Here is a 23,781-nt window from a genome sequence, read left to right as displayed (position 1 = left end):
CCTCCATAGCCACAGGTGTATAAAATCAAGCACCTAGGCATGCAGACTGCCTCTACAAACATTTGTGAAATAATGAGTCACTCTCAAGAGCTCAGTGAATTCAAGCGTCGTATTGTGATAGCCACCTGTGCAATAAGCCCATCCCTGAAATTTCCTTGCTACTAAATATTCCACAGTCAACAGTTAGTGGTATTATAACAAAGTGAAAGCAACTGGGAACAACAGCAACTCAGCCGCAAAGTGGTAGACGTAAAATGACAGAGTGGGGTCAGCACATGCTGAAGCACACAATGCGCAGAAGGTGCCAACTGTCTGCAGAGTCAATAGCTAAAGACCTCCAAACTTCGTGTTGCTTTCAGATTAGCACAACAATAGTGCATAGAGAGCTTCATGGAATGGGTTTCCATGGTTGAGCAGCTGCATTCAAGCCTTACATCACCAAGTGACATACAAAGCGTTGGATGCAGTGGTGTAAAGCACGCCTCCAGTGGACTCTAGAGCAGTGGAGACATGTTCTCTGGAGTGATGAGTCATACTCTTCCGTCTGACAATCCATTGGATGTGTCTGGGTTTGGCGGTTGCCAGGAAAACAGTACTTGCCTTACTGCATTGTGCCAAGTGTAAAGTTTGGTGAAGGGGGGATTATGGTGTGGGGTTGTTTTTCAGGGGTTGGGTTTAGCCCCTTAGTTCCAGTGAAGGGAACTCTTAAGGCATCAGCATACCAAGACATTTTGGACAATTTAAAGTTTGGGGATGGCCCCATCCTGTTCCTACATGACTGCATGCCAGTGCACAAAGCAAGGACCATAAAGACATAGATTAATGAGTTTGCGGTGAAGGAACTTGACTGGTGTGCACAGAGTCCTGACCTCAACTCAACAGAACACCTTTAGGATGAAGTAAAGCGGAAACTGTGATCCAGGCCTTGTCGTCCGACATGAGCGCCTGACCTCACAATTGCACTTCTGGAGGAATGGTCAAGCATTCCCATAGACACACTTAGGACAGCCCTCCCAGAAGAGTTGAAGCTGTTATAGCTGCAGAGGGTGGGCCAACTCAATATTGAACCCTACAGACTAAGACTGGGATACCATTACAGTTCATGTGCGTATAAAGGCAGGCATCCCAATACTTTTTGACAAAATAGTGTATCATATGACTACATGCTTACTCAATGTTACTTGCCCCTACTGGATCTAAAAGCAACACATTCTGCAACTCTGGTAAGTAATTCAAGGCTAGTGTTAGTTTTTGCTAGAATAAAAATTAAACAAATTGACTGTCTGGTTTGCTAAATACTGTAGTTTTTAACTGTTCCTTTAGTGGTTTGGCTTTCGTTTAGTGGTTTGCACTTTCGTTTCATTTCAAAAAGGAAATGTGAACTTGCAGAAATGAAAATTTAAATTATCTCTGTTCTCCTTAGAAAAAAAATAAAAATGTTCAGGTATGGTTATCTATAGTCCACAAAGTTAAAAATAATACCAAAAAAAGGTCAGATGATAGAAGATATGGAATCAGATTGTGTAGGATATGAAACCAGACTAGTGATGTCAAAAGACACTCATTTGTTTAGTAAACACCCACTCAATCAAGTATCACATATTCCCCATCCAATTTCATGTTACTAAGATAAAAACTCTTATGCCATGATCATTAGGTGGTATATGATGCGGGTTTTCCAGCAAACTTTTTCCCTATATTTTTAGATATGTCTAACATTCTAAAAGAGTCTCTGTCTCTAAAGATAACTATATATGTTGTAAAGATAAATGGGCAGAGTAGGAGTAATACAATGCAATATGTGTAAAGATTGACAACAAAGTTTTGTCATTTGCTTCCTTTTAGTCAATTAAATTAAACAATTGAAAGAATTTTGTTGTATCTGTTCAAGTATAAAAAAAAGTTGTGAACTCTGTCAGTGTTGCCCTGTGTATCCCAAACAATATTTTCAGGATTAGTTTCATAAAGATCAGGTTCTGTTGCAAAGCTCCATAAACTTTTCTTCAGTCCAAGCATACCAGGTGCTGGCTTATGGGAGCTCGTCCATGATCCATATATCTATCATACACAAATACAAAGAAGTGGCTACACACCAATGACGTTGCTTATGGAAAACTTTAATAAGCCAGCACTACCACAAAAGCAGTCCCCATCTACAAGCCTTAACAATGAACTTCTATCATTTGCTTGCTTTTAGTCTGTTAAACAATTGAAAGGATTTTGTTATATCTGCTCAGTAAGTATAGTGAATATACAGTATCTCTGCTACCTTTTACCCTTACAGGCTTAGTCATACAGATTGGGACTTCCTTTTGTGGCAGTGCCAACTAATTTTTCCAAAAGCGACATCATTGGTGTGTAGCTGTTTCTTCCGATTCTTGAATAACATTATCAGGAAGTGTGTTAGGACTAGAGACCATCTCCTCTATGCTATGGAGAAGAAAATAGGGGGGGGGGGTTCTGTAGTCTTAATACACTTTCTGTTCTTGTGGTAGTGCTGACTCATTAAAGTGTCATTAAACCCACATCACTAAAACTATCAATAAATACTGTATTACATGTTGTTCATACTCACTCGCTATGGGATTCATGTTGTGTATTCTGAAAAAAACCTTGCAGATCCTGCTGTTCTTTATCCTTCCCTCTTATTCCATGTCCCCACTGCAGTTGGGGATTTTGCAGAGCAGTGTTGGCAGCTAGTGCACATGCTCAGTTTTCAGTGTATTTCTAACCTGAGCATGTCTTCCCTATCACATCTAAGCAGCCCATGTGACTACAGAGTTACAAATGTGGGCGTATACACAGTGGTAAATGACAACCCACTCCCTCTCTCCTTCTCTATGCCTACTAACCAGCGAAATGCAGTGCGGGGTGGGATATTACATGTAGATTGATGGAGGCTCCATCTTCCTGTTATTCTAAGACACAGGTTGGAGGGGCATGATACAGCCTGTGACTGGCAGAAATTCACCCACACCATGTTGTTGCCAAAAATAATAAAGATTTGATCTCAAATATATATTTTTTGTGTCAATTTATTGCTATTAATTATTTATTTCTTACTATGTATCCCAAAGACTGTTTTTTTGTTTTGAATATGTGACCAGTAGCAGAGGACTAGAAGCTCCTTCTGCCACTGTTTCCCTGAAGACAGCCTGGGGAAGATCTGGGTCATGTGACAGCTGAATATTGATTAGGAAAAAAGGAACTTAAATATATATATTTTTTTATTAAAATAATTACAGAGCCATCATCCACATACAGAAAGAGAAAAAGAGGGGAGATTCCTGATCATAAGCCAACATCCCCAAAACAACAGAATAGTGAGAAAAGAGGGACCCCCTAAGGCTTGGGACTTTAAAGGCTTAATTTGTACCACAAAACGATTTAAAAAAGTACAAACTTTTTATTTGTCAAAAAATTGTTGTAACACATAAACATACAATACAATACATTCAGAGTCATAGTGCTGTACTATGACCCTGAATGATGTATTGTATTGTATGTCTATGTGTTACAACAATTTTTTGACACATAAAAAGTTTGTACTTTTTAAAATAATTTTGTGGTACAAATTAAGCCTTTAAAGTCCCAAGCCTTAAGGGGTCCCTCTTTTCTCACTATACAGAAATAGAAGGGGTAATGTAAATGAAAGTGATACTAAAGCTTTATTTTGTTCAAAATAAACAAGTGGGGCAACACAGTAGCTAAATAGTTGGCACTTTCGCCTGGCAGTACTAGGGTTATTGGCTTGAATCCCAACCACGGCAACACCTGCCTGGAGTTTGCATGCTCTTCTTGTGCCTGCGTGAGTTTCCTCTGGGTACTCAGGTTTCCTCCCACACTCCAAACACATACTGGTAGGTTAATTGGTTCCTGTCTAAATTGGCCCTAGTATGTGTATGTATGAATGTAAGATAGGGACCTTAGATTGTATGCTCTTCGATGGTAAGGGACTGATGTGAATGTACAATATGTATATACATGTAAAGCACAGCATAAATTGACAGAGCTTTATAAGTACCTGTCATAAAATAAAAATTAACATCTATACTTACCTGCTTTGTGCAGTGATTTTGCAAAGAGCAGTCCCGATCCTCTTCCTTTTGGGTGCCCGCTGCCATTCCTGGCTCCTCCCCCTCAAGCAGTGCCCCCAAGGAAAGCTGCTGGCCCTGGGGGCACCGCTAAGTGCTCATCCCCAAGCCACTGCTCTATGTGTCCATAAGACACATAGAGCCGCGGCTCGGTCTTGCCCCCCAATTTATAGAATACATGTAGGTAGAAAATAGCAGTGTTAAGCAGTGTGTGTTTAGTACCACTTTAAGGTTTTCCAGGAGCAACATCATTGGTGTGTGACTGTTTCTTCCTAATCATGTATAATATTATTAGGAAGTATGTTAGGATTACAGACCATCTCCTCTATGCTATGGAGAAGAGGAGAGGGGAGGTGGTAGCTGTAGTCCTAACACACTTTCTGTTCTCGAGTGATAATACTGCTCCTATAGAGCAGGACTTTACCAATTAAAACTTGATAAAAAAATATGTTCTTTAGCAAGGAACAGGGGCGGACTGACCATTTGAAAACTCGGGCACTGCCCGAGGGCCCGGGGTCAGTAGGGGGCCCCATGAGATGCCCCTGGTACCTTTTTCATAGGTTTTTTTGAGTTTGGGCAAGGACACAGGGGACCCATGATCCCCTATTGCCCGGGGCCCCATGAGTTGTCCGTCCGCCCCTGGCAAGGAACATACTTTCCACATTATTAATTATGCTACCAAATGAGTGTGTGCTGTAAATTGCATCCAGCATTGCTCCTGTTTCTTCTTTCTGGAGGTCACCATTTTGTTGATGTTTGTTTAGATCTGACTTAAAGTCAATTTGAAACTTGTTTTCCATCCTATCCTTTGCTTTTAAGTCTAAAAATAGCAATAGCAATTGCAAATTCCAAAATGCTTACCAACAAGTGGCACTGGCTTTCCACTCCCCAGCAGCCATCTCCTTCCCGGATACCTCTTGGCGACAGTGGTGGCAAGCCAGCCAGATAGGGTCCTATTCCAACCCTTTGTAAAACACTTTTATTGACTGAAGTAATATAGAGAAGCAGGTTTGCAGTTGTGCAAAAACATTTTGTTCAACAAGCTTTTGCTCACTGTAATTTTATGGGGTCTTAGGGTACACCTTATCAGATGTGGAGAAGTGATAAAGATGGTCTCTTGTCTAGCAAGAGAGAGCATGTGTGTGTTAATTGTGCAACAACCCCCCAGCAAGAGTTGACTGGCAGTGTATGGATAATCTTGGGATTTCCCTCTTAGTGGAAGACTGCAGGAGTAAAGATAGTGCTGTTAAAATGCAGCTTACTCAGACAGTAACGTTTCCTACTTACCAGTATAGATTGTTCTTGCTGTTACCCTCTGTGTCTATGGTGTGGCTCCTGGGAAAGAGTGCACTCAATGTTCTACTGTATTACCACTGGCCGGGGCTGTGCTAGCTGTCTGAAACTGCTTTAGTCACGGACTGAAATCGTCCAGTGCTTATCTGTTCCTGTCCTAATTTATGACGCTAGCTTTGAAATGTGCGCACATTGGAAGGGACTCACGCTGACACACAAGTTCAGTCTATGAATACTTCTAGTTTATTATAATGAGAAAGTGAACTTATATATGCAGAATGATGCAAGAGTCATGTGACAACAGCATAAGCATTATGTTAGTCTTTGATTGGTCATTTCCACACGAAAACAATCTCCGTCATGGTATAGGTGTGATCTTCTTCCATCTTATCTTATAGAGAGAAAAACATTCCTTTGTTTCCCAAATCACACGGTGGGAGGGGGTCTGTGTGTGTGAGCAGACATTTCTTAAGCAAGGATTTCTTATAGTACCACAAAGCCCAGCAGGCAGAAAATATTCACACAACATATGTATGAAAGTATAAAAGTAAATATTTATAAAACTTATAGAAATAGCGTATATATATATATTCAATAGGAAACGAAATAGGCATTTTACCAAATCCATCACAGTCCCCCCTTAAAATGACTATTTTTACTCTGTCCCTATAAGACCTAGCTCATCTGTCCTTATGTACCTTGGAACTCTTTTATGCTGTACGTTAGACAGGTGATGACTATTTCATCACCTCCCTTGCCACAGACTTTGTACATAAGGAAGTCAGATGCTATCCCTACAAAATTGTGGGATTACTATTGGCGGGGAGGGACCGTAATGGGGTATAAGGTTTTTCTTCATCTATCATGTGGGGATCCTTTTGCTCCTGGTTCAGGAAGATAGGTGTACTGTTGTCTACAGCTTTGCTCATCAATTTCCTCACACATGGTATAACACAGCATACAACCAGGGCCAGGAGAATCAAAATTATTAATACAGTTACCCCTATTTGGACAAGTATCTTTTGCCACCCACTCATCCAACTGAAATATTGATCCCACAAGTCTGTGATCCCTGAATTCTTTTTCAACTCAACTGACAGATCTTCCAATTTCTTTATGGACAGAGTAACCTTACCATTCGGGCCAGTATTGTCAGGAATATATGTACAACATGTTCCAGTTCCTTCTATCATTTTACAGACACCTCCTTTTTCTGCTAAAATCATGTCCAGAGCCATCCTATTCTGGAATGTCATGTAGGATGTAGGGGCTAACTGGTCAATGATTCCTTGAAGGGCATCCCTGGTGTAATTCACAAACCTCTGTTGGTTGTAGTATATGTAATTTATCCAATCTACATTTTTATTAACAGTTATCATGGGAATCAGGGATTCGAAGCCTGCTTTACTTGGTCTTTGGCTTTAAATTTATTAGGCACCCCCCCCTTGGGACTCCAATGGCATCTATATACACATGTGGGTCAAAACTACCAGTAGGAGCTTTTCGTTTCCTCCTACGGCCAGGCGTTGGGTCAGGGGTATTTTCTGCTAGGATGTGGAGAGGCATAATGACCTTTGCAAGAGCATACTCACCAGTCCAAATCCCTTCCAATCTGATTCTAATCTTTTGGTCCCCAGTAATCATTCATGACACATATATATACCTGGTCACTACCATCGGAACATGCTCGTTGTGTCAAGATCATATAGATTATGGTCATAGCACCACATGGGATCTATACTACAGAAATCAAAAGTGAAAATAGCTACATGAGTGTTGGATTAGTTGTACCAAAATATAGTGGTGTCACCTATATTTCGGTGATATCCACCTGTTGAGCCTCTGTCAGACTCATTAGAAAAAGGATATACAACATAGTTGTCATGGTGTAGATGACGCTTTTTCCTCAGGGTTCGGGACTTTCTTGCATTGGGAGGCGTGTATCCAAGTGTTCTTCCTGGCCACCTTGTCAGAAGGGGCTGTGGTCAGCAGAACTTGGAATGGACCATCATATCTTGGCTCAAGGGAATGTTTACTCATAAATGTCTTTACTAATACCCAATCTCTGGGTAATAGGCTGTGAGTTCCTTTATCTGACTCAGAATCTGGAATGGAGAAAACACTTGGACATGGATACGGGTTAATTCACGTAATAATACAGTCACATAATCAGTTAACACATCAAATTGTAATTGCAACTGTTGTGGAAAATAACAACCAAATCTGGGGGCTGAGCTAAACAAAATCTCATAAGGGGATAGGGAGTGTTCTCTCTTGGTGTGTATCTGACACTAAATAGGGCAATAAACAGACTGTCTGGCCAACTCATGCCAGTCTCTTGGGCTATTTTTAGCATTCTTTCTACTTTTCCACTACTTTGGGGGTGATAGGGGGTATGGAACGCCAGAGTGACTCCTAATGCTGCCCATATTCCTTTGGTTACTGAAGCTGTGAAAGCGGGGCCCTGGTCACTCTCTATCACCTCTGGAAGCCCATATCTGCATACAACCTCAGTGAGGAGTTTCTTCACAGTTCTTTTAGCAGTCATGTTAGTTACAGCAAAGGCCTCTGGCCAACTGGAAAACATGTCCAACACCACTAGGGTGTACTCAACCGCCCACTCTTTGGCATCTGGATATGATCAATTTGTATCCTTTGAAAAGGGTATAGGGGTTTGGCCAAGTGTTTCTGTGGTGTCTTCTCTGTGCGTCCCGGATTGCATTGTGCCACAGATGGCACATGTTCTGCAAAAAATTGTTCGTCAATGTGGTGAATCCAGGCGCTATATAGTACTTGTTGATGAGAGAGTTCATGAGGCTCTTTGACAGATGGGCTGCTCCGTGTGCCCACTGGACTACAGCTGGGAACATGTTCCTGGGTAAACAAAGCCTCTTGTTGCACTCAAACAGACCGTCTTTGAGAATAGCTCCTCTCCGTCTCCAGCTTTCTTTTTCTTCTTGACTTGCTGCTTCTTGGAATTCCTTGAGGTAGCTTCTGTCCACAGGTAAGGTCTGTAAGGTGAACATTGGTTCCCACTCTCCGGTCACCTCTCCTTCCATTTCTGGTGGTCCCATGGCCGCTCGTTTTGCCGCCAAATCTGCCAGATTATTGCCTTTGGCTTCTGAAGAGTTTAATTTCCCATGAGCTTTTACCTTCAGAATAGCCACTTGAATGGGTAGAAGGAGTGCTTCCAGCAGTCGTCCAATGGCTGCTCCATGTCTTTTGGACGTACCTGCCGCAGTCATAAATCCTCTTGCCTTCCATATGGGTGCAAAGTCATGGGCCATCCCAAAGGCGTATCTGGAGTCTGTGTAGATATTGGCCCTTTTTCCTTCTGCCATCTGGCATGCTGTTGTAAGTGCTTGAAGTTCAGCTCCCTGTGCAGATATTGCTGGTGATAGGGCTCTTGCCTGTAGGACTGTGTCTGCAGTAGTGACCGCAAATCCTGTATAATATTCGCCTCCTTCATCTGCATATCTGGAACCATCAACAAACAAGGTGAAGTCTGGATCCTGCAGAGGTGTTTCACTCACTGTGGGGAGGTGGAAGATTTCCATTTTCATCACTTCAAGACAATTATGAGGCTCAGTGGCTCCATCATCCTCTCCACTTTCTGCATTACCTTCATTACCCCCCTCAGCAATTGGGAGGAGAGTGGCCGGATTCAGGGTTTGGCAATGTAGGAGAGTGACGTTATCAGGAAGTTGGAGGGAACACTGTAGTCTAAGATGCCTCGCTGTGGACAAAAGTTTAGGTTGGACTTGGTTTAAAATGGCAGCAATGGCATACGGTGCCAGAAGAACAAGTTCATGTCCCAGTACGATATCAGAGGTCTTATCCAGCAGAGCTTGAGCAGCGAAAACTGCACGCAGACATGACGGTGCTCCTCTAGCCACTGGGTCTAAACGGCATGAGTAGTAGCCTACAGATCGTAGGCAGTCTCCGTGGGACTGGGCCAATACTCCTGTGCCATGGCCTTGGCGTTCAGACATGAACAGTTTGAAAGGTTTCTCGTAGTCTGGTAGACCTAGGGCTGGGGCTGAAGAAAATAAGCATTTTAGAGCCAAAAATGTTGGAGTCGGCCTCTTCGGACAGATGGAAGGGCTCAGACTTGAGAGCATCGTAGAGTGGTTGCATAAACCAAGAAACATCAGGAATCCATGACCTACAGTAGGATATGAGGCCAAGAAAGGCGTGGAGTGGCTTCTGGCCTAACGGCAGTGGCAAGTTCTGGATGGCCTTAACTCTTTCCTCCGTAAGATGCCTTGTTCCATGTGAGAGGCAGTGGCCCAAGAACATGACTGTTGTAGAGCACCATTGCAACTTCGGTTTAGAGGCCTTACAGCCTTGGCGTGCCAAATAACATAGTAAACTCTCCGAGGCTTCTTTAGCCATGGGCAGGTCATCAGCACAGAGGAGAAAGTCATCCACATATTGAAGAAGGACCACTGCCGAATGTTCCTTTTGCCACGTGTCCAGTATGGTGGTCATGGCCTTGGCAAACTGGCTCGGAGAATTTTGCGCCCCCTTGTGGCATAACTGCCCAGGTGTATTGCTGCCCCTCATGGATAAAAGCGAAGAGGTATCTGCAGGAAGGATACAAGGGAACGCTGGAGAATGCATTTGCCAGGTCCACCACGGTGAAATACTTTGCGGTTGGAGGTACCCCTGTGAGTAAAGTGTGGGGATTTAGAACGATAGGTGTCTCTAAGACAGTGGCTTCATTCACTACTCGGAGGTCCTGTACCATCCTGTACTTCTCAGGTTCTCCTTTGGGTGTCTTCTTTTTTTATCGGGAACAAAATGTATTACATGGAGAGGTACAAGGTATGAGTGCACCATTTGCCACAAGGGACTTGACCTGCTTCGAAATGGCCTTGGATTGCGCTGGTTTCAGTGGGTACTGTGGTTTCCTGGGTAGGAGAGCTCCAGGCTTCAGTTCCACCATAATTGGGGGTACCTTTTAAACGTCCAATATCTGGGATTCTGCTCAGCACATCTGGTGCCACGTAGAATGTACCATTGACTTGTAAGACCGGACACACTGGGTAGAGGCGGCTCACTCGAGGCGTTGGTCTTCCAGTTGTCTAATTTGGTGTACCAATATGGCCGCCTCCAGGAAGTGTACTGGGCTGGGCAGGAAGGGACAAAGCAGGAGCAGCAAGATGGCTGCCATCAGGAAGTGTACTGGGCTGGGCAGGAAGGGACAAAGCAGGTGTAGCAAGATGGCTGCCATCAGGAAGTGTACTGGGCTGGGCAGGAAGGGACAAAGCAGGTGTAGCAAGATGGCTGCTAGCAGGAAGTGTACTGGGCAGGGCTGGGGTGGTGGGCATAAAGTGGGCGTTAGATGGAGGGCAGGGCTGTTCCTGGCCTCCTTTGTTCTGAATTCTATCATCATAGGGCGGTGGTTTTAGCACACTTCCATTTTCACTTTTATGCTACACATACATTATACAATCGCCATTTTATTGAATTTCTTCCAACTATCCTTCTTTATGCAACACTTTTACAGTTTTTTTACCAAGCTTCTGTCACGTTCAGCAAACCTTTTTTTCACATAACATTCCTCTCTGTTCCTACAATGATTTATACCAGTCCTGACCTTCAGCTTACAAACTTTCACTACTTTAGATAACTTTTTAACTGCTTCACTTCCTTCACACCTCTTCACAATATGACATGCCAGTAATCCTTTTCAATATTTTAACACATAAACAGTTTTGTTTTGTTTTTTTTTGTTTTTTCCTGTAGCAATACCTGTTCTGTCCACTGCTCTTTGTGGATAACTTTGGCTACATTATACCAAACTTCTTGCTGTCTTCAGCACATGTTTGTCAACTAAGACATCTTTCTTCTCTTTTTTTTTTTTCTCTACCTCCTTATCTTTAACCGTTTCAATACCGTGCAATTTTACACCTTCCTGCCCAGGCCAGTTTTCAGGTTTCAGCGCTCTCACACTTTGAATGACAATTGCGCGGTCATACAACATTGTACCCAAACTAAAATTTGATCATTTTCTTCACACAACTAGAGCTTTCTTTTGGTGGTATTTAATCACCGCTGGGGTTTTTATTTTTTGCTAAATTAACAAAAAAAGACCAAAAATTTTGAAAAAAAACCACATTTTTCTTTGTTTCTGTTATAAAAGTTTACAAATAAATAATTGTTCTTCATAAATTTAGGCCGAGATGTATTCTGCTACATGTCTTTGGTGAAAATAACCCAAATTAGGATGTATTTTTTAGTTTGTAGGAAAGTTATAGAGTTCACAAACTATGGTATAGATCTGAATATTGATCAATCCTGAAGTACTGACAGCCAATCTAATATCTTGAGGTCCAAGAATGTCAGAACAGTACAGATATCCCCCAAATTACCCCTTTTTGCAGAGTAGACAGTCCGACGTACTTCATAAGAGGCATGGCGAGTTTTTTGAAGTTGTATTTTTTTGTCATAATTTTTCGGAAAATGAAAAAATTAAAAAAATAATTTTCACTATTTTTTTTTTACATACTGTCACCAGTGCAGTACAGCGTCATCATATAACTGGCATGGCGGTGAACAGCGACACTGACTGGTTACAGTATGAAAAAAAAATATACATTTTTTTTTTTTTTTTTTAATTTTTTTAATTATATTTAATTTTTTATTACATTTTTCTTTATTTTTTTTAAGATTTTTTTTCATATTTTACTATGACCAAAATAGTACAATGTTACCATAGTAACACTGTACTACTTTGGGGAAGTGCCAGTGATTTGGTCACAGCTAATCACATGACATGTGCATGTGATTAGCTGTGACCATTCACAGCTAGGCACTAGTATACAATGGATGGCATCATGAATGAAGCCATCCACTGTATACAACTGTCATGTGACCTGCTGTGATTGGTCACAGCAGGTCACATGGTACCGGCAACGGGAGCCGGTACTTGGATCTGTCATCGGCCGTGTCCGAGGTGCACGGGCGGTGACAGATCGCACTGCTGCGTCGCTCTGCAACCGCGCAAACCGCGAATGTGCGGGAGCACGCCAAATGGCGTGCACCCGGAAAGCTGCAGCGCTTTTCAAGCCGCCAAACGGCCATTGGCCGGGCGGCTAATGGTTAATTCCACATACTTTTCCTCTTCTGTCTCTGCAACCAGGTCATGTGCTAACATTCCTTTCTAGGGGTCTTATCAGCGTCTGACCCATCTCCTCCCCCCTTCTCTGTCCTTCCTAACAGAAATCTAAGACACTTCACAGGCTGCTGTCCAGACTTTCCTTAACCCTTAACAAACCCCAACCTTCTGTTATGAACGGCAAACATTAACTTACAGACACACATTTAGGACAAAACATAGCAGTCTATCTTGGTGGGCTATGAGTACAGATCACTGAGTAAATCTTCCTAGCCCCAAACATTGCTAAGGCACCACGCTGCCACACTAAAGTGACGCGTAACCCGACACCTCCTCTGTTGTGGTCAACACACAAGGTTACCACACACCCAAGAGAAATTATGTGTCAAAACTCTCAGTAGGTCCACTCCTCTTCCACCTCAAGACTGATACATAAAAACACACAACAGAGACCCAGGTAACAGATAAGCACATGCAGGTATATTTAAATAAACTCCGGGCAAGCAAGGTTACCTGCCTTTAGTGACCTTTAGCAGCCGTACTAGGCACAGGTATGAATCAACAACAAAGACAGGATAAGCAATGGTAAGATAGCAAAATATATCTTACCATGCTCCGAGAGGTGATCAAGCTCTCTGTCCCGTCCGGTTTGACTGACAGCTAATGCCCTTTTCATGTCGGCTGGCTGCAGGTTCATTACTCAAAGTTCCCGGGTTTCTTGGCACCAGTTGCTTTAGTCACGGACTGAAATCGTCCAGTGCTTATCTGTTCCTGTCCTAATTTATGACGCTAGCTTTGAAATGTGCGCACATTGGAAGGGACTCACGCTGACACACAAGTTCAGTCTATGAATACTTCGAGTTTATTATAATGAGAAAGTGAACTTATATATGCAGAATGATGCAAGAGTCATGTGACAACAGCATAAGCATTATATTAGTCTTTGATTGGTCATTTCCACATGAAAACAATCTCCGTCATGGTATAGGTGTGATCTTCTTCCATCTTATCTTATAGAGAGAAAAACATTCCTTTGTTTCCCAAATCACACGGTGGGAGGGGGTCTGTGTGTGTGAGCAGACATTTCTTAAGCAAGGATTTCTTATAGTACCACAAAGCCCAGCAGGCAGAAAATATTCACACAACATATGTATGAAAGTATAAAAGTAAATATTTATAAAACTTATAGAAATAGCGTATATATATATATTCAATAGGAAACGAAATAGGCATTTTACCAAATCCATCACAAAACCAGCTCTACATTACAGATTTAGTGGGCATTGGTTTTAACATGTTGTGTTGTCTCGAATTCTCTAGAAGCTCTATTTGTGGGAAAAAGGGACATAAATTTAATTTATGTACAGTGTTGCATGACCGCGCAATTTTCAGTTAAATTAACGCAACACCGTATCGCAAAAAATGGCTGGATCAGGAAAGGGGGTAAATCTTCTAGAGGGCAAGTGGTTACAGCTAAGTGCACACAGTGTAAACTTTCCACTTTTTTTTACATCACCAATAATATGATTTGTTATAGAGACATTAGTACTTTGTTTACATTGATGGTCATTCTCACCTAGGAAAAAGAACAAAACATCTGCGTGCATGAGCCCACATTGCCTATCTGCTTTGATTGTAAGAAATATCTTCTATCAACAGATGGCAGAATCACACAAATAAATTATTCTATGAACACTAAAAATAATGTTTATTTTGTTCGAACTTCTAGAAGCCAAACTAATGACTCATTCAAGAATGAACTTTTGGTCTTAGGCAGATAAAATGCAGTTGGATACATGTAATCTCAGCCTGAATATCCTCTGGTAAATTGGCATAAAGAAAAAAGGACACTTCCTACCAAAATTATATTTCTAAACCTTTTGGATCTGGACAAAAAAGGCTATAAAAACTGACCCCAATAAACAGCCATTTCTAATGGTTCCAATCCATCTATTAAAGCCTAGCCGTACCAATATACATAGTATATTTATTGGCCAAACAAAGTACTTTACACTTAATTTGGTGGTGAGGGGATTCATATATATGAGATGTCAATTGCTTAATTTATCATTTTTCTGTGGATGGCTCTTGACTCTGGGGGACTTGGAGGGCTTCAGTAGGTGGTCTTAGTCAATCGGGTAAGTTAGAAAACATGTCCCATGCTTTACTGCTGAACCCTGTCCTTTAGAGAATGAATCCCCCTCCCTTCTCAATATAAAAATGTTCACATGTAAATATAACGCAATGCCCCACGAACCTTGTTCTACAGGTGATGAAATTCCACATGCTCCAGTTGTTACTGTCTCTTTAACATGTCTCTCTCATGTCTATTTCCTGAAAACACATATATTGCAACTTCTACATTTATAATTTCTTGCTGATGCATCTCAGACTGCTAGTCTTTTAAACTCATTCTCTTCACTTTTTTTTATTGTGCTCCAAAGAATTTTATCTCCATAAAACATTTGCTGGCACATTCGACTACTCATTACCAATATTAGGATCCTTCTGTAAACTGTGTCAGAAGTTACGAATCACCTGTCCTATCCAGTATCAGTGAATAAACATAGTAAGAAAATCTGTCCTGTTCTTTATCTTTTTTCTTATTATTTCTAATTAGATTTTTTTTATAACATGCCATCTATGCCTCAACCATCTCTTCAATTCCTCCAGCTAAATTTAAAATATCTTCTTCCCTCATATTACTTCAGAATAGCTGAAGAGAAGGTTGAGATGAAGAGAGTTTGATACAGAAATTATTGAGAAAAAGTATTTACTAAAAAATAGATAGATACAGTAGACAGATAGATGGATGGATGGATGGATGGAAGGATAGAATAGATCGATAGATAGATAGATAGATAGATAGATGTTCCTTATAATGAGGGATATACTGTATGTTCATTGGGAGGTAATATAGGAGGTAGATATAAAGAGTAGTATGTGCGTGAAGCAGCTGTAGGCTATGGTGGCTTTAAAACATGTGACTATATAACATGGTGAAGTCAAGTGGAATTGATTCACATTGTTAGAGCAGAACTAAACTCTCCTATCCTTTTCAGTCATGGAAGCTGCCAGGTATCATGCATTGCATGCCTTCAATGTAACTGTTTTGAAAAACAATTAAATTAGTGGGTGTAGTTCCCCTTTAAGTTTTCCTCATTTGTGCGTGTTTGAGTTACGTGGGTTTATGTTCTGATTTAATTCTAATGTGTTTTAATTATAAAGAAATTACACTATGGAGGCCTGTTCTTTCTAGCCAGTCACTAGAAGAAGAGGAAAGTATTGACTATCTATTAGTGTTTCTGAATGGCTCTATTAATAATAGATCTAGGAGTAGGTAAGTGATTGTCCACTAATTTAGGTAGTGTGGCACAGCTGATAACCAGAAAGCATTGTGGATTTTTGGACACTGTTCTTAACCTCCCTAGCAGTCTAACTAATCAATATTTATGAATGTCAAAGCGGTACATTGCGGTACATTGCATGGAAATGTGTTTTTTTTATATTGTAGGCCTGTAATTTTCAGGAATAACTCACTTAAATCTGTCCAAACAAGAATCTAGTAAACATCTCAGGCATGATAACGTTTGAAACACGAAATCATAAATTATAATATAATAAATAACTACAAAAAATAATAATATAATAATAATAATATTATTCAATAATGTAATCAAACCAAAAACACTGAGATTTGAAATAGAGCAACAAGTTCGCACATCACTGAGCTCAGTTGCAGAAACACTTTCAGTGTCTGATGACGAATTTCCCCACAAATCACTATTGCTCAATTCTGCAAGTGATTCTAATTCACTATCGCTGTTCTCTAGCTGGTCTAAAATCACTTTTGACCTAAAGGGACGCTTTTTGGATGCCATGGACGTTCTCAAGTTTCTAGGCAGAAAGAACGGTAAAAGTGCAGGCAGGGCACAGGACAAAGCAGTAGGGACAAAACTGAGATGAAATGGTTTGATACAGTAATGTAATCCTAACAGATTACACTGTATTGTGTGTATTTCATATTTTTACTTTTTTGAATCTCCCGCCAGTTCCGCCCCCCTGCGTATCGACGCTCGCAGGGAAGGGAACCTGGAAGATGGATGCCGGCATTGGCTGGAGGACATGGCCAAAGGACACAGCGGAAGGACATCGGGGGACGGCAGGGCAAGGTAAGGATCGGAGGATTGCAGGACAAGCACTACAGTGTAATCCCGAGTGTGGCTCGGGGTTACCGCTTTTGGTACTGTAAATTAACCCTGAGCCACACTCGGGATTACCACTAGGAAGGTTAAAGTATTACTAAACCCTGGACCCTGCATTCATTATATCTGGTCTTCCACAGTACACAAAATATGGAAATGCAATTATTTTAGTAAATATAAACTGCTAATTACCTTTTCTCATCAGCAGGTAGAGCAGTCTTGTGACTTCTATCAGTGTCCAGCTGAGCACTAGTTAAAGCTTTCATTCTGCTCTGACTGTCCTATGAGGCTGCATAACCCGTGACCCTCTGTCTGGACAGTGCTGATTGGCCCTGTGCTGAACACATGCACCCTCCCAAATAAAAAAAAACTCTATAGCAATACACACTAAACTGAGCCTGTGCAGTGACTCCTAGAGCTCTGTACTATCAACAGATCAGGATCAGAGAAGACAGGATCAAACAGCCTTTTTACACAATGTGGAGGATTAACCCCTTACGTTCCACAGTGAGTATAACTAGCATGCTTTACTGCATATACAGACTGATTTTACTGTTGTGGGTTTAGTAACACTTTAAATGTGAGACTGCAGTTCAATCTTCATATGTTTCAGCAAGCATGTTTCTTGAAAATGCATTTTCAAGATAAGATGCCTATTTAAAATCAGATATGTTTTTATTGATTTTACACGTTTTAAAACATGTAGGTACAACACTTACCCACCCCTCCCTCCCCTATATACATTCCATAACGTACAAAAACAAAAACCTTTCAAAGAGGTAAAAAAGAGTTTACAGGGTTGTACATGTGCTCATAATTTCAACTATGGATAATTGCATTCAGACTATCATGATAACACTTTGTAAAGTAAAAACAGGCGTACCAAATGGACAGTTATTCAACAACAGCTGTCAACATTTTAAAAATAGTATAGAGTCATTAGTATAGCAAGGGTGCAATAATTGCTGACTCATGTCTAACCCACAGTTATATAGGTACACAATACTGTTCCCTATAGGTTTCATGTTTATGATCATGCAAAGGGTCCAATGCTCAACTTTAATAGCCTATGTAATGTTGAATGAGAGGTGTCCAGTCATTGATGCCAGTGCTTTTGAAATATATTGCAGCACTAATTTTTCCTTTGAAGAGTAATGTTAATGGCTTATTTTCAGTTATTACATTTGGGGAGGGTCTGGGATATTCATGTTTGAGCTATCAGCTTTTGGGCTATAAATAAAAGCCTGTTAAGTAAAGTGTGAATGTGATTGGTAAGGTATTGTTTCTGCACTCTAGAAGACAAATAGCATTATATATTTGAGCAGTGTAAATGGGCCTTTGTTGTTATTTTATTTTTTTTTTTAAACCAAACATACAGTTATTCTTTGGGTACATCAACTGAGCTTCTCAGCCATCCCTAGCTGACCAGTACTGTGGAAAATAAGTGGCCAACTGAGTTGAATATTTTTGTCAATTACTGTTTTATTTCAGCCAACACAAGACAGCTTCCCTGTAATCCTACTTGTATGCTTCAAGACAAGTAGCCACCGACACAAACAGGGAAACTTCACTACTCATCAATAATGAATGGGAAACTATCACTGGCCCCATTGTAATTATTATTATTATAATACAGGATTTATATAGCGCCAACAGTTTGCGCAGCGCTTTAGAATATAAGGGAGACAGTACAATTACAATACATTTCAGTACAGAAGGAATGTGAGGGCCCTGCTCGTGGAGCTTACAATTTTAATGGAGAGTGTTCTGTCTCTCCAATCTAAGCATTGATAGTGTGATCTCTGTAACTTACAGTTGTGATGAGATAGCGATAACGTCAACCTCAGTTGGATACCACAGTCAGTGACTCAATGAGAATGGCATCTTGTAGATCTTGTGAAGTTTATTCCATAAACTGAGAGAATCTTACAACAATGAACATTCCATAGGTCAAATGATCATAATGTTTCTGCTCCATGCCGTGAGGCTTGCTGCAATGCATTCTGGGAAAGGGGGAGGGCTATCTATACAACATTAACTAAACCAAAGGAAAGGGAGGGGCAGAGACAAGATATAGAAAACACTTAAAGGCATATAACAGTCAATATGACAGTCATGTGAAACATGACAGGGAGTTCTCTGTTAACTACCACCTTACCACTAACCACTAAGGTAGGTAGGACACTTCTACACTAATCATTAATTTAAAGAGGCACTTCTCAGCTGATCATAAATATAAGCACCACAATGACCTCTCTGCACAGTGCATATCCCAGACATATTCCTGACTGTTGATGTGCTGTATATTACATAATCTTGACTGGTAGAATGTCTCTTTCTTTCCTGGTCATTACTATTATTGGTTTCAGATCTTATCTGACCACCATCTTGAATGTAGCTGAAGCATGGCTTTCATTTAATGTCTTCGGCAGTATAATTTGTTACATATATTTACCTGATCAGTCATGTCACTGGTTCAGAGATCTTATCTGACCACCATCTTGAATGTAGCTGAAGCATGGCTTGCATTTAATGTCTTCAGCAGTACACTTTGTTACATATATTTACCCGGCAGGCCCTAAAAACAAATCTGTATAAGAGTACATGAAACCATTAGGCTACCATCATTATTATTAGACAATATTGGTGATTTCACCACTAAGTAAACCTAATATTCTGTGCAAATTTGTGTGATCCACAAAAAGTGAAGCCCTCAAATAGGTTCAGTTATAGAACACCTACATTCACCGACCACTTTATTAGGTACACCTTGCTAGTACCAGGTTGGACCCGCTTTTGCCTTCAGAGCTGCCTTAATTCTTCGTGGCATACATTCAACAAGGCGTTGGAAACATTCCTCAGAGATTTTGGCTCATATTGACATGATAGCATCACGAAGTTGCTGCAGATTTGTCAGCTGCACATCCATGAACCGTTGATACAAGGTAAGATGGATCCATGCTTCCATGTTGTTTACCCCAATTTCTGACCCTACCATCTGAATGTTACAGCTGAAATCGAGACTCATTAGACCAGGCAACATTGTTCCAATCTTCTATTGTCCTATTTTGGTGAGCCTGTGCGAACTTTAGCCTCCATTTCCTGTTGTAAGCTAACAGGAGTGGCAACCGTTGTGGTCTTCTGCTGATGTAGCCCATCTGCTTCAAGGTTTGATGTGTTGTGCGTTCAGAGATGGTATTCTGCATACCTTGGTTTTAATGAGTGTTTTTTTGTTATTGTTGCCTTTCTATCATCTTGAACCAGTATGCCCATTCTCCTCTGACCTCTGACATCAACAAGGCATTTTCATCCACACGACTGCCGCTTACATTTATTTTCTTTTTTTGGGCCATTCTCTGTGAACCCTAGAGATGGTAAATAGTAGAGATCCCAGTAGATCAGCAGTTTTTGAAATACTCAAGCCATCTTGCATCAACAAACTTGCAACATTAAAAATCACTTAAATCCCCTTTCTTCCCCATTCTGATGCTCGGTTTGAACTTCAGCTTGTTGTCTTCACCACGTCTGGATGCCTAAATGCAATGAGTTGCTGCCATGTGATTGACTGATTACCATTTAGTGTTACCAAGCAATTGAACAGGTGTACCTAAAAAAGTGGCCAGTGAGTGTATATTGCAGGTACTTATATATAGCCGTCAAGTTACGCAGTGCTTTACATATATATATGTATACACCTCCTCCCTTGGCCAACTCATACACTCTCACGGCTTCAACTACCACCTATATGCCGACGACACACAAATCTATCTCTCAACCCCCCACCTCACCCCCTCAGTCACTGCCCGAATCACACACCTACTGAGCGACATATCTGACTGGATGTCGCTCCACTACCTTAAACTGAACCTCTCCAAAACCGAGTTTTTTGTCTTCCCCCCAGCCCGGATCTTCTCCATCATGTCCAACAATGCCACCATCAAACCCGCACCGCAGGCCAGAGTACTTGGTGTCATTCTGGACTCCAACCTATCCTTCTAGCCCAGCAATGGGCAAACTACGGCCCGCGGGCCGTATACGGCCCGGCGGACCTTTTAATCCGGCCCGCGGAGCTAGGCTCCCGCAAGGCCAGTGGTCGGCAAGCCGCGGCTCTTTACAATAGATGCGGCTCTCCTGTGTGCCGGGCGCCCGCTCCCCTCCCTCCTCTCGGGCGGGCGGGCGACCTCCTCTCCTCCTCTCCCCTCCCCTCCTCTCGGATGGCCGCCCCCCCTCTAGGATGGCCGCCCCCTCCCTCCTCTCGGGCGTCAGGACTCTGCAGCTGTCAGGATGTAGGCGGGGCAGCCAGGATGTAGGCGGGGCAGCGTGACGAACTCTTCTCTCACAGTCCTCCCTGAAGACCAGAACGGCGCGGGAATACGAGAGGAACGCGCGGAGGAGCAAAGGTAAGTGAATTGACACAGGGGGGGCTTACTATATGGGGAATGAATTACTATATGGAGGACTTACTATATGGGGGATGAATTACTATATGGGGGACTTACTATATGGGGAATGAATTACTATATGGGGGACTTACTATATGGGGGATGAATTACTATATGGGGGACTTACTATATGGGGAATGAATTACTATATGGGGGACTTACTATATGGGGAATGAATTACTATATGGGGGACTTACTATATGGGGGATGAATTACTATATGGGGGACTTACTATATGGGGAATGAATTACTATATGGGGGACTTACTATATGGGGAATGAATTACTATATGGGGGATGAATTACTATATGGGGGACTTACTATATGGGGAATGAATTACTATATGGGGGACTTACTATATGGGGAATGAATTACTATATGGGGGACTTACTATATGGGGAATGAATTACTATATGGGGGACTTACTATATGGGGGACTTACTATATGGGGGATGAATTACTATATGGGGGATGAATTAATATGGGGGATGAATTAATATGGGGGATGAATTAATATGGGGGATGAATTACTATGTGGGGGATGAATTACTATGTGGGGGATGAATTACTATGGGGGATGAATTACTATATGGGGGATGAATTACTATGTGGGGGATGAATTACTATGGGGGATGAATTACTATGGGGGATGAATTACTATATGGGGGATGAATTACTATATGGGGGATGAATTACTATATGGGGGATGAATTGCTATAAGGGGGATGAATTGCTATATGGGGGACGAATTACTATATGGGGGACGAATTACTATATGGGGGATGAATTACTATATGGGGGATGAATTACTATGGGAGATGAATTACTATATGGGGGATTAATTACTATGCTTACTATGGGGGAATATTACTATACTTACTATGGATGACACATACACATCATTCATCTACTCTTGGTCCGGCCCCCGGGTCCAATATATGAACCCATTGCGGCCCTCAAGTCAAAAAGTTTGCCCACCCCTGTTCTAGCCCCAAGTCCAATCTTTAACAAGCTCGTGCAGACTCCACCTCCGCAACATCGGCAAAATCCGCACGACCCCAGAAACCACTAAACAGCTCATCCACTCCCTCATCATATCATGACTCGACTACTGCAACTCCCTCCTCACTGGCCTGCCTCGCCGCTGGCTATCCCCGCTTCAGTCGATCCTGAATACGGCTGCCAGACTCATTCACCTTTCCAACCGCTCCATTTCCGCCACCCCCCTCTGCCAATCCCTCCACTGGCTTCCGATTGCGCAACGGATCAAATTCAAAATCCTAACACTGATGTACAAAGCCGTCCACCATACTGCCCCAAATTACATCACCGACCTAATATCCAAGTACCACCCAGCACGCACACTCCGCTCCTCACAAGACCTCCTTCTCTCTAGTTCCCTGGTCTCCCCCTTCCATGCCCGCCTCCAGGACTTCTCCAGGGTGCCACCCATCCTCTGGAACTCCCTGCCCCAACCCATCAGATTATCACCTACTCTCCTCTCTTTTAGGCGCACCCTGAAAACCCATCTCTTCAGGGAAGCCTACCCCACCCCTTGCTAACTTGCCGACCTCCTCCACTCTTCCTACCACTCCATCCCCCACAGCTATCTCCTCCTGTGCCACCATCCCCTCCCTCCTAGATTGTAAGCTCGAAAGAGCAGGGCCCTCAATTCCCTGATGTTTTGCATTGTATTGTTATTGTTCTGTCACATGTTCTGTCCCCCTTTGTAATGTACAGCGCTGAGTGAACTATCGGTGCTTTAAAAATACTGTATAATAATAATAATATATATATTACATTCACATTAGCCTCTAACCCTCAAGGAGCATATCTAAAGTCCCTAACAGTCCAGTCACATCGGGTGCGACTTGGCATGCGATTTGCATGCCATGCAACTTGCAAATCGTATGCCAAGTCGCACCCTATTGTCCGCAATTAGAGCGGCCAAATTGGTGCGGTTTCGACTTGGTCAGAACCGCACCGATTTCTAAAGTAGTATATGTACTACTTTTGGTGCAATTTGCATAGACATCTGTGTCAGATGTCTTTCAAATGGCAGCTGAAATCGGCATCTCACCAACTTTGAAATCGTGTGACTTCACTGTAAGTCGCACGATTTCAAAGTGGGGCTTGATGTGACGGGGGTAACTCACATTCATACATACACATACTAGGACTAATTTAGACAGGAGCCAATCAACCTACCAGCATGACTTTGGAGTGTGGGAGGAAACCAGAGTACCTGGAGGAAACCCACGCAGGCTCAGGGAGAAAATGCAACCTTTGTCATGGAATATTTGTTTTAATCAGGGGCGGACTGATCATTTGGAAACTCGGGCACTGCCCGAGGGCCCGGGGTCAGTAGGGGGCCCCATGAGATGCCCCCATGAGGGCTCTGAGGAAGAGGCAAGTCCTCGAAACGTGTCGGCCTTTTGGATGTCTAAACTCCCTATTGCGGACTGTTACTCAGAGCGGTGTTGACCCAGCTGTTCTTTATGATGTGCCTTGACTATATTGTCGTTTGTGAGTACAACACCTACTTTATTTTTTATTAAACATTTTTTATGGTAATGCACTAGGCCTGTGCACCCTCTCTTTGTTCTTGCCCCATGAGATGCCCC

Source organism: Staurois parvus, unplaced genomic scaffold, assembly GCF_062004578.1.
Source record: "Staurois parvus isolate SC_StPar_1 unplaced genomic scaffold, SC_StPar_1.0 ptg000840l, whole genome shotgun sequence".
In the NCBI taxonomy this organism is placed as follows: domain Eukaryota; kingdom Metazoa; phylum Chordata; class Amphibia; order Anura; family Ranidae; genus Staurois; species Staurois parvus.
Note: the sequence above shows the minus strand (reverse complement) of the source record.